This window comes from Miscanthus floridulus, chromosome 3, assembly GCF_019320115.1.
Source record: "Miscanthus floridulus cultivar M001 chromosome 3, ASM1932011v1, whole genome shotgun sequence".
Lineage (NCBI taxonomy): Eukaryota > Viridiplantae > Streptophyta > Magnoliopsida > Poales > Poaceae > Miscanthus > Miscanthus floridulus.
In genome coordinates, this window is record NC_089582.1 from 17944553 (window position 1) to 17958892 (window position 14340).

At 46.2% G+C, this 14340-nt stretch overlaps 1 pseudogene; it reads left to right on the forward strand.

The window, feature by feature from the left end:
- Positions 1-13064: 13064 nt before the first annotated feature.
- LOC136543272 (uncharacterized) lies at positions 13065-13965 on the forward strand (annotated as a pseudogene).
- The last annotated feature ends 375 nt before the right edge of the window (positions 13966-14340 follow it).

A 14340-nucleotide genomic window follows, 5' to 3' on the forward strand; every position in this document is an offset into this window, starting at 1 on the left:
TTCTATCATCCAATTCTTTTGGTTGTTTGCCCTTGCTTGAGTGTCTATATCTCATTTTCTGATCCTCTTTGTTGTGTTTTTTTGACGAAGGAATCTTTATTTGAAAATAAAGTTTTGGCCTCTTTGTTGTGTTTGTCTCTAGGATAAGAATGTCTTGATAAAAAGTTTATGTTGACCTTACTCTTCATGCTGCTGAGGTGGAATATGAGAAACAGAAGTTGAGCAGGACTTGCTGTATTCGGTCATGTCTGGTTCAGGATGCTAGTTTATCACACTATCCTTTTCTGTAGCTATCGATTATAAAGAAGGAAGGAACTAACTAGGCTGACAGAAAATAGATGGAAGGAAGAAGATACTCTGGATGCCCCCCCTTTCTACTTACTACTACTACTTGCTACTCCTAAGTGGCTGTTGCTCTTACTCTACTACTACCACTCCTCTGTTTTTTTGCTTATATACTGCTGGTGTGTAGTGGCTGCTGCTACTACTACTACTACTACTCCTACCACTACTACTCCTCCTCCTCCTCCTCCTCCTCCTCTTACTACTCCTACTACTCCTCCTCTTACTACTCCTACTACTCCTCTTACTACTCGCTACTCCTAAGTGGCTGCTGCTCTTACTCTACTACTACCACTCTACTGCTACACTTACTCTACTCTACTACTTTCTACTTACTACTACTACTACTTGCTACTCCTAAGTGGCTGCTGCTCTTACTCTACTACTACCACTCCTCTGTTTTTTGCTTATATATTGCTGGTGTGTAGTGGCTGCTACTGCTGCTGCTACTACTACTACTCCTCCTACCACTACTACTCCTCCTCCTCCTCCTCCTCCTCCTACTCCTCTTACTACTCCTACTACTCCGCCTCTTACTACTCCTCTTACTACTCGCTACTCCTAAGTGGCTGGTGCTCTTACTCTACTACTGCCACTCTACTACTACACTTACTCTACTCTACTACTTTCTACTTACTACTACTACTTGCTACTCCTAAGTGGCTGCTGCTCTTACTCTACTACTACCACTCCTTCTCTATTTTTTTGCTTATATATTGCTGGTGTGCAGTGGCTGCTGCTGCTGCTGCTACTACTACTACTACTACTACTACTACTACTACTACTCCTACCACTACTACTACTACTACTCCTCCTACCACCACTACTACTACTACTCCTCTTACTACTCCTACTACTCCTCCTCTTACTACTCCTACTACTCCTCTTACTACTCGCTACTCCTAAGTGGCTGCTGCTCTTACTCTACTACTACCACTCTACTGCTACACTTACTCTACTCAACTACTTTCTACTTACTACTACTACTTGATACTTCTAGCTACTAACTGTTGGCTGCTATTGCTTTTTTTTTGCCAAATCTCCTAGGACTCGCCCATGACTTGTTGTCCTATCTTTTGCCATCAGCTGCTGCACTATGTTTGCTAAGCAGCTGTTGGTTTTTTTGCCAAATCTCCCCTCTCCTCTCCTCTCCTTTGTTTTGCCGATGATAAAATTGTCCAAGTCCATACATTATATGGAATATGAGTTGATGATCAAGAACTTGTGAGGAACTTGGCATCATTAGCAGCCGCCCCTACATTACCTTCTCCTCTCTTCTCTGTTATGATGCCTTGATGCTCCAAGTTCAAGATCAGATGATGATTGACATGTTTCTGAGGCCTCTACCACTGCTACTACTTTTTTTGATATATTGTTGTTTTATAGGACTACTTTGGTTTATAGCCCTTTTTGATTTCTTATACCTTCTCACGTACTTAAAGCACACTTTCTTGCATCTATTAGAACAAAGCGTGAAATAATGTTGTGGACACCAGATAGTGCAGCCTGATGCCCCGAGCATGATGAGCACCCAACCAATGAGGAGCAAGCACTAGAGGACCAGCTAACTCAGGAGCAGTTCAATAACGAGTTAGAAAAGGATCTAGAAGTGATGCTTACTCAGGAGCAGTATGACGAGGAGGAAGGGGGAGCAGAAGGAAGAGCAGAAGAGGCTGCTGAAGGCGAAGAAGAGGATGATGATGATGATGACTCAGAAGAGGGATATGAAAGTCCCAAGGATCCTTTCCCATGTGAAGCCAGAAGGAGGCCAATGGAGGAAGATTTGGACAAGGATTTTGACCCAAACGAGGAGGTAGGGAAAAAGCCTTAGCTTGTAAATTTTGCTAAAACTTTGGCTGTGCTACCTCTGCTAACACTTTGACCTGTCATATATACAGGTCCCTCTTGAAACTCAGAAAAGACGACATCGATGTCCGTGACATCTCGCTGGACAAGATGGAGTAGAGGAAAGGAGAGCAGAGGCAATAGCCACAGGGACGGATCACGATGCCTCTGCTCCACAACCTCAAGACACAACCACGACTACCAAGCCTAAGAGGAAATGAGGGGATAGAAAAGGAAATCTATATCCAAATAAGGCATGCTATGTGATAACAGAGGTTGGGCCAACATGGGAGATCCTTGAGCCGAAGGAGTTAAGAGGACGATTCCGTAATGCGATCGGGGCCCTAGTAAGAGATAAATTGAACCCAGCAATCCCTAACTAGAAAGAGGTACCAGAGAACACAAAGAATGCACTATGGGATAGGCAGCTGAAGCTCAATTTTAGATTTCCAGAGGGTAAGCACGAATTGGTAAAAACAATGCTATCAGGATGATGGGAGAGTCATTCCGATGTTGGAGGTCGGAGCTCAACATGAAGTATATCCAAAAGGGGTTAACTGCCTTCAACGAGTTCAGCAAAATAACTCCTAGTCAATGGGAGGAGCTCGTGGCCCAGAAGACTTCACCAGAGGCATTGGAGCTCAGTGCCCGTAACACTGAGCTGGCGAAGAGGAACAAACACCACCATCATCTAGGCCTCGGTGGCTACTATGCCAAGGAAGAACAGTTTAGGAAGATGGACGAAGAGGCCACAGCTGCTGGGAATATCGATGTGACAAATTTGAAGGTATGCTCAAGGAACTGGATATATGCGATGAGTACAGAATCATCCGGCAGTAATCTTAGGTTTGATAAGCCGGAGACCTAAGAGGTGGTATCAAGGATACTAAAATATGCTGAAGACAAGGATAAGGGCTCATTCAATCCTTCCAGAGAGAGAGGGACAAGCTTAGACTTGGCTTGGGAAACAAGGAGCACACAGGCCGCACCAGGGGGCTAGGGAAAAGGACGATCTAGAAGCAAGGATTCGAAGAGGACAGGCACATGTACAAGAAACATGGCCGAGACCGGGAGACTAGTCTTGAGCTCCAAGTGAAGGCTCTAGTTGCGAAGGCGCTAGAGGAGCAAGGACTATCTATGGAGCCACATATATTAGTGACGCCATCGGGAGAACTGGCATTAGTTGGCAGCCCTCTGAAAGTTCCTAGCAGCTAAGGTTCCATTGTAGCCACAATCCTAGTCGATCGTATACAAGAACCAACTAGTTGCACCTTGGTGTTTCTCAGCGGCTGGCAGAACACTGTGATGGAGGTGGCAATGGGTGTCGCACATCCTCCTAGTGGCTTACACCACAATAATAAGATACCACCGGACTACACTAGGGTCGAGGTGCATATAGTGAAGCCTAAGTTCATATAGTGGAGGATAGACTACGCAACTCCCGAGGGGCTAGTGTTATCGAAGATGTTATGGGGCAGTTCATCATCTGGCACAAACGGGACATTATATTGACTGCTTCTTCACCGCCTCCCCTCTCCCAAATTTGGAGCGAGTTGTTGAGGTCAGGGAGATATTTTCACCGTCTCGTGACCCCCACATTCCTAAGATGCCACATTCTTCCTCGCCTCCTAGCGAGCATGTGCCTGATGAGATGCCACAACCTTCTCTAGCTCATACTGAGCAAGTGCATGATGAGATGCCATAGTCTTCTCAACAAGCACAACCGATACATGAACAACGAGTGCCTCCTGAAGAAGGTGATGCACAAGAAGACGAGGACGTGCCTGAATGGGAACTTTGAAAGAAGATTCCAATCAACATAAGGCTAGTTTATGTTCTGATCAAAGACGTCTCATCGGTGTCCAAGTGGTATTCCCATGACCAGTTCAAGCCTGAGAACCAAGTTAAAAAAGTCCCATCATGGGGTTCTGAGGAAGCCGTCACTAGCAAACTCCATCAAATTACAAAGCAGTATCCAAATGTTGATGCCATCGAATGGTCAAAGGATTGCCCAAAAACATATGAAAGAGGCAAGCCCTTCCTACCAAACTGGGACATCCAACGCCTACCACTTGGAATGAGAAGGTTCCATGATTGGTACTTGCGTGTTCTCCCAATGAGCATAAATATCATACAAGCATGCTTCCCCACTAGCACATTTGGAAGCCCAGTCAGGAAAATTGTCTTTGACTTCAATGACATGCACACATGCTTTCACCTAGGAGAAATGGAGATGAATCTAATTCACATGTGGTGCATGTAAGTCCTTGTCCTCCCGATATGATATGAATGTAATCTTTAAATTTTGTTGTAACTAACCCACGTCGTGATTTGTAGAATGCAAGTGCACATTGTCAAACAAATGCCAAGTGTGAAAGCCGGGTATGTAGACCCTCAAGCTATAGCCCAAATAAATTTTAATTACCCTAAACGGTGGACACTGGATGCCAAAGAGCTAGCTGCTGCAAAGACTCTTCGGGAGAAAGAGCGCATTCGTACGGCGAAACTAAGGGAAGAGTCCCTTAAGGTTGCGGCATACATTGCCATGGCTTTCAAAAATCTCCAACAACACTCTACTATATGGCTACCATACAACTTCGAGTAAGTTCAGCTCTATACTTAAAGCTTTCTTCGATATATTTTATTCGATGCAAAAGAGCTTATCTAGTTCTATGATTAAATCCATGCAGCAACCAATAGATTTGTATAGCTGTCGATGTCGGGAGGAGCATGGCATGGGTCTTTGATTCATTAGATAGGGACATAGTGACATACAAAGACTTCAAATCGATTCTCAAGACGTATACATATCGACAATCCTCATTAGCTTATATGTTTGTATACATACTTGTAACGTTCACTTTTGGATACTAACAAGCTGTATTTGCTAAAATAATTCGAACAGGGCATTTAGGTTCTATGTCACTAATCATCATGGAAGGCATGATCTAGCAAGGAAGGAAAAGCTGGCTATAAAAACACTATGTGCGGTAAGTGTAACTTACTTCTTCAGTACTCCGTTACATGGCTATCAAAAGCATTACTTAACATTTTCATATGCAAAACACACAGTGCCCCAAGTAGAGGCCTTGGAGTGTACGTTGTGGATACTATATATGTTCTATGATGAGTAACACCGGTGCCTACAGGAGACACCCCTTAAGGGTAAGTTTGAACCTCTTCACCCGTAGTATAAAAACTTCATACATGGTATGAAATACTAAACTGAAACTTGTTCTCTTGTAGTGGAGAGAAGAGAAAGGAATGAAAAGAGACCCATACAAGGATGACCAACTCTTAGAGCTCGTCGGCGACCTTTGCAACTTCATATTGGACCAGATTGTACACATCAGAGGCGCCTACCATGACCGAGAGTCTGAGTTAGGTATAAATCCTCAGTACCAACACCTTCGTGAGACTGAAAGGCTAGCTCTAGGACGTTGATAAGAATGTGTATGGAATTTATATATTTAATGATGGATTGTATATATTCTTGTGAATTGGACTTGTAATTGTAGTTTATAGAATACTCTTGTGCTTGTAGTCGCGGTCGCGGGGCGTTCAGCAACGCGAACGTGGTTCGAAACGTTGGTCGCAGGGCGTTCGACAACGCGAACGCGGTTTGGAACATTGGTCGCAGGGCGTTCAGCAACGCGAACGTGGTTCGAAACGTTGGTCGTGGGACGTTCGGCAATGCGATTTTGAATTGAAAATTTGATTTTTTGTGGGAAAACGTACTGTAGGGGCGGTTCTAGATTAAACCGCCCCTATAAATACCTGTTTGTAGGGGCGGCTGGTACTATAGCCGCCCCTACAAATCGATTTGTAGGGGCAGCTGGTAATACGAGCCGCCCCTAGAAATCGATTTGTAGGGGCGGCCTGGGTACCGCCCCTACAAATGCATGATTTGTAGATACGGTTCGGTAGGGGCGGCTGACCAAACCGCCCCTACAAATGGTTACGAGCCGCCCCTAAAAATCGATTATGTAGTAGTGTTATGAGGGAAGCTGACAATGGTGTTTGGAATAGGGACAATATTTGTGAGGACGGTTCTCCAATTTTCTATGGCTCTACCACCTTTAGATCTGTGAGTTCTCATGCAGGTAATTCTCTAAAGGTTTGTTGAAAACATGACACATATGAGTACTACTGTATTTCTATTCTTGAACAAACCAAGCATCACAAATAGTGATTGCTGTGCTCATCTTCATAATATCGTGGAAGTGCCAAGTGTTTGTGACACCCTGGGCTATAGCAAACTTCCATAGGATTCTTTGGCCCGACAAAAAAATTATAGAGAAATTACCTTAATTATAGAGAAAAATTATATAGAGAACTCACCTTAGCATTGACTGTGACTCAGTCCTCAATGGATTCACAGAAAACTTTGATTTTTCATTCACATCAGTCTGCTATTGGACCAACTCATCAGTTTGTTAAATTATCCATTGATTCGTGCTACAAATACTATATGATTACAGTAAGTGGCTACTTGAGCTATTGTGCATACCTCTGATTTTTATCCTAATCCCACTCCGCCTATTTGCATCTGTAATAAACATTGAGTTGTGTATACTAAAGTAGAGGTTTGAGTCATCAATAAAATTTGCTTCACACCATTTTCTTATTGCAAAATTAGAGAAGGATATGTTACATAATCTCTCTCAGATAGTCAATCTAGCAAGTTTTAGTTTATGGAGTATATTGAGTATAGGTTTGAGTCATCAAGGAAACTAAATAGGAGTGTAAATCATTTTTATTGTATCTGAATCTGTGTCGACAAAAGATGCTCGGCAGTCCACCCAGGGGTATCCCACGATGGTAGATTTGTTGTAGAGGTGAGCGAGATCAGGAGCGAGATAGTAATACAAGCACCAAGACACAAGATTTAGACATGTTCGACTGTCAGTATAACGTAATACCTACATCCTGTGTTCTGATGTATTGCATTAAGATGTATCGATCGTGTTGTATCTTGTCCGCTACGGGACCCCTGCCTCTCCTTATATAGTCTGGAGGAGCAGGGTTACAAGGAAAGTAGCCTATTTGGTACTATACAATATCTTGCGGTGCACGCCGAGCAGCGCTGTGCACACCTTGATCTTGTGGGTTGGGCCACCTCTGATGGTGTGGCCCATGTCTTGTCTTGAGGATACCGGGGGCCATACCCCCACAGCTAGTCCCCGAGCCTGACAGTAGGTGATGTAGTCACGTGGTGCCAAGGTCAGAAAGTAGAAGACCAGCCGAGCAGGCAGCTAGTCCCCGGGCGTAGCCTCGAGATAAGAAAAGCGCACATTTACCGCAAGGTGAAGTGTACCCACTTAGTCCCCGAGCCTGCTAGAAGATGAAGAATAAATCTTGTAGCAGGGTCAAAGAAAAAGAAGTCTGAAAGCTTGCCGACGTCGTCTGACATGCGCGTATCAAGACCCCTGATGTGCTGCCCAAGATCAGCACCCTAATTCGAACAGCATGGAGCAACTTGATAGCACACCGACGAGACGTAGCAAGACCCGAGCAGCAAGGGAGTCCCCGACGTAGCTAGCGCTGTCCGAGCATCGAAGAGCGAGGGGTCCTCGGCATCGCTGGCGATGACCAAGCACCAAAGAGCGAGGAGTCCTCGGCGTCGCTGGCGATATCCGAGCACCAAAGAGCGAGGAGTCCCCGGCATCGCGGGCAATGTCCGAGCACCGAGGAGCGAGGAGTCCTGACGTCGCTGGCGATGTCCGAGCACCGAGGAGCGAGGAGTCCCCGGCGTCGCTAGCGATGACCGAGGAGCGAGGAGTCCCCGGCATCGCTAGCGATGTCCGAGCACCGAGGAGCAAGGAGTCCCTGGCGTCGCTGGCGATGTCCGAGCACCAAGGGCGAGGAGTCCCTGGCGTCACTGGCGATGACCGAGCACCGAGGAGCGAGGAGTCCCCGGCATTGCTGGCGATGTCCGAGCACCGAGGAGCAAGGAGTACCTAGTGTCGCTGACGATGACCGAGCACCGAGGAGCGAGGAGTCCCCGGCGTCGCTGGCGATGACCGAGCGGTGAAGTGTGCCCACTTAGTCCTCGAGCACGAAGAATCCGAGCGCCGAGGAGTAACCGGCGTAGCTGGCGATGAAGCCTGAGCGACGAACAGTTTGGTCTACTGGTCGGCAGCGAAGTGAGCGTTGAGTAGAAGCGATCGACGAATAGTCTGATCAACTGGTCCACGACGAAGTCCATGAACCTAGCGGTCCGACCAGTTGATTGGTGGAGAAGTCCGAGCACCAGGTGGTCCAATCACCTGGACGATGATCCTGCAATACAAACATGTAGAACAGGTAGTACATGATGTAAAAATATATTAACTCCGGAGAAAAAATAGCGTATGTAGCTTGGCGATCAGTTGGAGCGAAGATGTATTTATATTTAATACAAACCGCCCGAACAGTTAGTGTGTAGCTGAGTCTTCAGCCCTAGCTAGCCCGTTAACCATAATGCGGGGCACGGAGCCTGTGCACGTGTAGGAAGAACAAAGCGTCGCTAAGGAGCCGCTGCCGACCACCCATAACGCAATGGGCAGATGCTCGTGCACGTGTAGGGAGGAGCCGGAGATAGGGCCGTCTCTGGAGGCGTCCGAGCATCAACATGACTGTTCAGGGGTCCGGAAAATTGTTTGGAGAGCAAACATGGAGAAAACAGCTCGGAGAAATATCATGGCGATATACGGAGATTGACGAATATTTAGAAGAATATTAAAGCGTGACTTAGCTTTAGACAGAATGTCTGGTCGGCGACGTATGGCGTTATCTGGTCGGCGAGCACCTGGCGGGCGGTGACTTGTTGGTGAAGGCGACCTCGGAGGTGGTTCTGAGATTGGATCTGCTGTCTCGGGGGCTGGTGTAGCCAGCGATGAAACATCGTCGTGGACCGGCATGGATCTCCACGAGATTGATGATGAGAACGCGTTGTTGATTTGAGGTCCATCTGGCTCACCATGGGATCAAGCGCAGACCCCTACCTGGCGCGTCAACTGTCGACAAAAGATGCTCGACAGTCCACCGAGGGGTATCCCATGATGGTAGATTTGTCGTAGAGGTGAGCGAGATCAGGAGCGAGATGGTAATACAAGCACCAAGATACAAGATTTAGACATGTTCGACTGTCAGTATGACGTAATACCTACATCCTGTGTTCTGATGTATTGCATTAAGATGTATCGATCGTGTTGTATCTTGTCCGCTACGGGACCCCTGCCTCTCCTTATATAGTCTAGAGGAGCAGGGTTACAAGGAAAGTAGCCTATTTGGTACTATACAATATCTTGCGGTGCACGCCGAGCAGCGCTGTGCACACCTTGATCTTGTGGACTGGGCCACCTCTGATGGTGCGGCCCATGTCTTGTCTTGAGGATACCAGGGGCCATACCCCCACAGCTAGTCCCCGAGCCTAATAGTAGGTGATGTAATCACATGGTGCCAAGGTCAAAAAGTAGAAGACCAGCCAAGCAGACAACCAGTCCCCGGGCGTAGCCTCGAGATAAGAAAAGCGCACATTTACCGCAAGGTGAAGTGTACCCACTTAGTCCCCAAGCCTGCTGGAAGATGAAGAATAAATCTTGTAGCAGGGTCAAAGAAAAAGAAGTCTGAAAGCTTGCCGACGTCGTCTGACATGCGCGTATCAAGACCCCTGACATGCTGCCCAAGATCAGCACCCTAATTCGAACAGCATGGAGCAACTTGATAGCACACTGACGAGACGTAGCAAGACCCGAGCAACAAGGGAGTCCCCGACGTAGCTAGCGTTGTCCGAGCATCGAAGAGCGAGGGGTCCTCGGCGTCGCTGGCGATGACCAAGCACCAAAGAGTGAGGAGTCCTCGGCGTCGTTGGCGATATCCGAGCACCAAAGAGCGAGGAGTCCCCGGCATCGCGGGCAATGTTCGAGCACCGAGGAGCGAGGAGTCCTGACGTCGCTGGCGATGTCCGAGCACCGAGGAGCGAGGAGTCCCCGGCGTTGCTAGCGATGACCGAGGAGCGAGGAGTCCCCAGCGTCGCTGGCGATGTCCGAGCACCGAGGAGCAAGGAGTCCCTGGCGTCGCTGGCGATGTCCGAGCACCAAGGGCGAGGAGTCCCTGGCGTCGCTGGCGATGATCGAGCACCGAGGAGCGAGGAGTCCCCGGCATTGCTGGCGATGTCCGAGCACCGAGGAGCAAGGAGTACCTGGTGTCGCTGGCGATGACCGAGCACCGAGGAGCGAGGAGTCCCCGGCGTCGCTGGCGATGACCGAGCGGTGAAGTGTGCCCACTTAGTCCTCGAGCATGAAGAATCCGAGCGCCGAGGAGTAACCGGCGTAGCTGGCGATGAAGCATGAGCGACGAACAGTTTGGTCTACTGGTCGGCAGCGAAGTGAGCATTGAGTAGAAGCGATCGACGAATAGTCCGATCAACTGGTCCGCGACGAAGTCCATGAACCTAGCGGTCCGATCAGTTGATCGGTGGAGAAGTCCGAGCACCAGGTGGTCCAATCACCTGGACGATGATCCTGCAATACAAACATGTAGAACAGGTAGTACATGATGTAAAAATATATTAACTCCGGAGAAAAAATAGCGTATGTAGCTTGGCGATCAGTTGGAGCGGAGATGTATTTATATTTAATACAAACCGCCCGAACAGTTAGTGTGTAGCTGAGTCTTCAGCCCTAGCTAGCCCGTTAACCATAATGCGGGGCACGGAGCCCGTGCACGTGTAGGAAGAACAAAGCGTCGCTAAGGAGCCGCTGCCGACCACCCATAACGCAGTGGGCAGACGCTCGTGCACGTGTAGGGAGGAGTCGGAGATAGGGCCATCTCTGGAGGCGTCCCAGCATCAACATGACTCTTCAGGGGTTCAGAAAATCGTTTGGAGAGCAAACATGGAGAAAACAGCTCGGAGAAATATCATGGCGATATACGGAGATTGGCGAATATTTAGAAGAATATTAAAGCGTGACTTAGCTTTAGACAGAATGTCTGGTCGGCGACGTATGGCGTTATCTGGTCGGCGAGCACCTGGCGGGCGGTGACTTGTTGGTGAAGGCGACCTCGGAGGTGGTTCTGAGATTGGATCTGCTGTCTCGGGGGCTGGTGTAGCCAGCGATGAAACATCGTCGTGGACCGGCATGGATCTCCACGAGATTGATGATGAGAACGCGTTGTTGATTTGAGGTCCATCTGGCTCACCATGGGATCAAGCGCAGACCCCTACCTGGCGCGTCAACTGTCGACAAAAGATGCTCGACAGTCCACCGAGGGGTATCCCACGATGGTAGATTTGTCGTAGAGGTGAGCGAGATCAGGAGCGAGATGGTAATACAAGCACCAAGATACAAGATTTAGACAGGTTCGGCCGTCACTATGGCGTAATACCTACATCCTGTGTTCTGATGTATTGTATTAAGATGTATCGATCGTGATGTATCTTGTCCGCTAGGGGACCCCTGCCTCTCCTTATATAGTTTGGAGGAGCAGGGTTACAAGGAAAGTAGCCTATTTGGTACTATACAATATCTTGCGGTGCACGCCGAGCAGCGCCGTGCACACCTTGATCTTGTGGGCTGGGCCACCTCTGATGGTGCGGCCCATGTCTTGTCTTGAGGATACCGGGGGCCATACCCCCACAATCTGATCCAGCAATAGCAATAGCAACAGCAATGGTGTCATTAGTAGAATAAAATAACTGTTTCACACCATGAGATGAATGGTTTTCATTTTGCGTATGTTAAGGTACCCCACACACTTGGATCCTGCACATTGCAGCGTTATGTTGCATGGCAGGAGCAATCTAGGCATGCCTAGAGTTGCTTCTAGGACAATGGATAGTTTTTGTGTACAAGACAAACTGTCTACAGGTCTCTTTGATTCAAAAATATTGGGACCAACCAATGTTCTTCCAGGTAATTATTTTAGCAAATTCTTCTGTGATATAGCTTGTAATTTCATCTTTTGCCATTTTGTCAATTTATATGATGTTTTCCTGTATTGTTAGTGGTAAATAATCCATGTTTTTTATTCAAGACTTATCATACTTCAATTCACTTTGCCCTTAGCACAGTAGCTTCTTTTTGTCTGTGGGTAATCAAGTATGCCTGGTTCTTTCAAAAAATTTCTTCTAAGGACTACAGTTGAATCTCTTCTGAATTTAACAGAATGTATATTGTTATGAACACATAGTCTAATGCAGGCTATCTGACTGTCATTAAATATCTGGTCCTTGAGGAATATTGTACAAGAACTTTGACTTTAACAGAATGTGGATTGATCAAAACCTAAATAGTTCGATAACAAGTGTTAGGCTGCACACTTGTAATACTATGGCCTCTGAACCTGTGATGCACTGAACTTGCCTCTGAACCTCTGAATTTGTACTCCTTTAAACATATGAACTTGCCAAAATTAAGAATGAAGAATGAACCTATTTTTTTTGGAATTACTAGACAAATCTATCATATTGCATATGTTGGACTAATGTTGTTAATGTGTAATGTTGGCTTTTGTAAACCTAAACCTGAACTTGGACACTTCATTACATAACTAGCAAGTGCTATAGCCTACTATGCTAGACAAATCTCCTATTGGCTATAGCAGTAACTCTTTGTGCTGCTCATTGGAAGTGTATTCATAAATGGTAACATCGGTTTATTGTATATTTGTTGAGGCATAGATTATTTTCCAGACCAAAAAACAATCAAAATTAATTAATTTATTGCTATCAGATCTTTATCATTTTTTTTGTAATTGTTGGTCTGGTGGATGGTGTCAATATTGTGTGAACAAACTCATAAAAAATCCAGTGAGGTTATTTGTTTTCCTTTCATCTATGTTAGGGTACCACACATTTAGATCTTCCATGCGCCGGTGTTATTAAGCATGGGATGAGCAATTTAGGTACGCCCATAGATGCTTTTGGAAAAATGTATAATTTTTCTGCGCAAGACCGCATGTTTCCAGGTCCATTTGATTCCACCCTCTCCAGATCGACTGATTCTCTTTCAGGTAATCATCTAAATAAAAACTTATAGTAGTATACAATCCCTTATTTTTATCCTAGAGTTACCCATACTTTTATTTCAATTTTCCTGAGCATGGTGTTTTCTTATGTACTAGGGATGCATGGCACTTTTCAAGATTTGCTTGGTTCCTCTTCTTCTAGGACGGCTGTTGAATCTATTCTAAGCATAGAAGGAATGGTCATGCTACCTAGAAAAAACCCTAATGGCTATCATCCTTCTTCAACCTACCAGATCATCAATGAAGGGATGACGAATAAGTATGGGGCCGATGCAGTCCATGTTACTCCTGATTCTCCTAATAGGCTTGTTGTGGATGATTCTGGTTATGCTAGCTCAGAGTCTTCATTGTATGATGTTGTCTCTGATGATGAAGATGATGCTCTTGGTTTTCAAGATGAAGACAACATTGAAGGACATAAGTAAGTCATGTGTTCCTATATATTTTTGAAGTCATTACCACTGGCTTATAACATCTTAACTAATGATACCTACGCATATATTTTTTTATAGCTTGGCTGCGTCTTCTTAATGTCCGGTCAATAACATTTGTAATGCTAGTGAACAAGTGCCTAGAACCATCAATCAAGGTTATGCTAATCCAGTGGAGGATTGTCCTTGTATTAATGGAAATCCATTTATGCATGTTATGACTGAAGTTACAGAAGACACGATGCAAACAGTAGCATGAAGAAAAGGTGTTTACTTTCTATCGATAGAATATCGTCGACAGTCCTCCGAGGGGTATCCCATGAAGGTAGATTGATCGACAGAGAAGCGTGTGATTAAGAACAAGAAGGCAACAAAGACACACGAGTTAGACATGTTCAGGACGTCAGTATGACATAATACTCTACTCCTGTGGTCTATTGGTTTATATTAGCTATCGTATGATATTACGTGAGTTTGGAGGGGGTCCCTGCCCGCCTTATATAATCCAGGGGGCAGGGTTACGGGTCGGTTAGATCTGAGAGATAACTAGAAAGTAATAACAGATTACAGGAATCTTGGGATCACACGTACCCTAACAGATCTCGTAGTATCTTTAGGATATCTTTCCGATGTCTTGTGGAAGACACCGAGCAGAGTCGTGCCCGCAAGGCTTCATCTTGTGGGCTGGGCCGCCCCTGGGGGCACAACC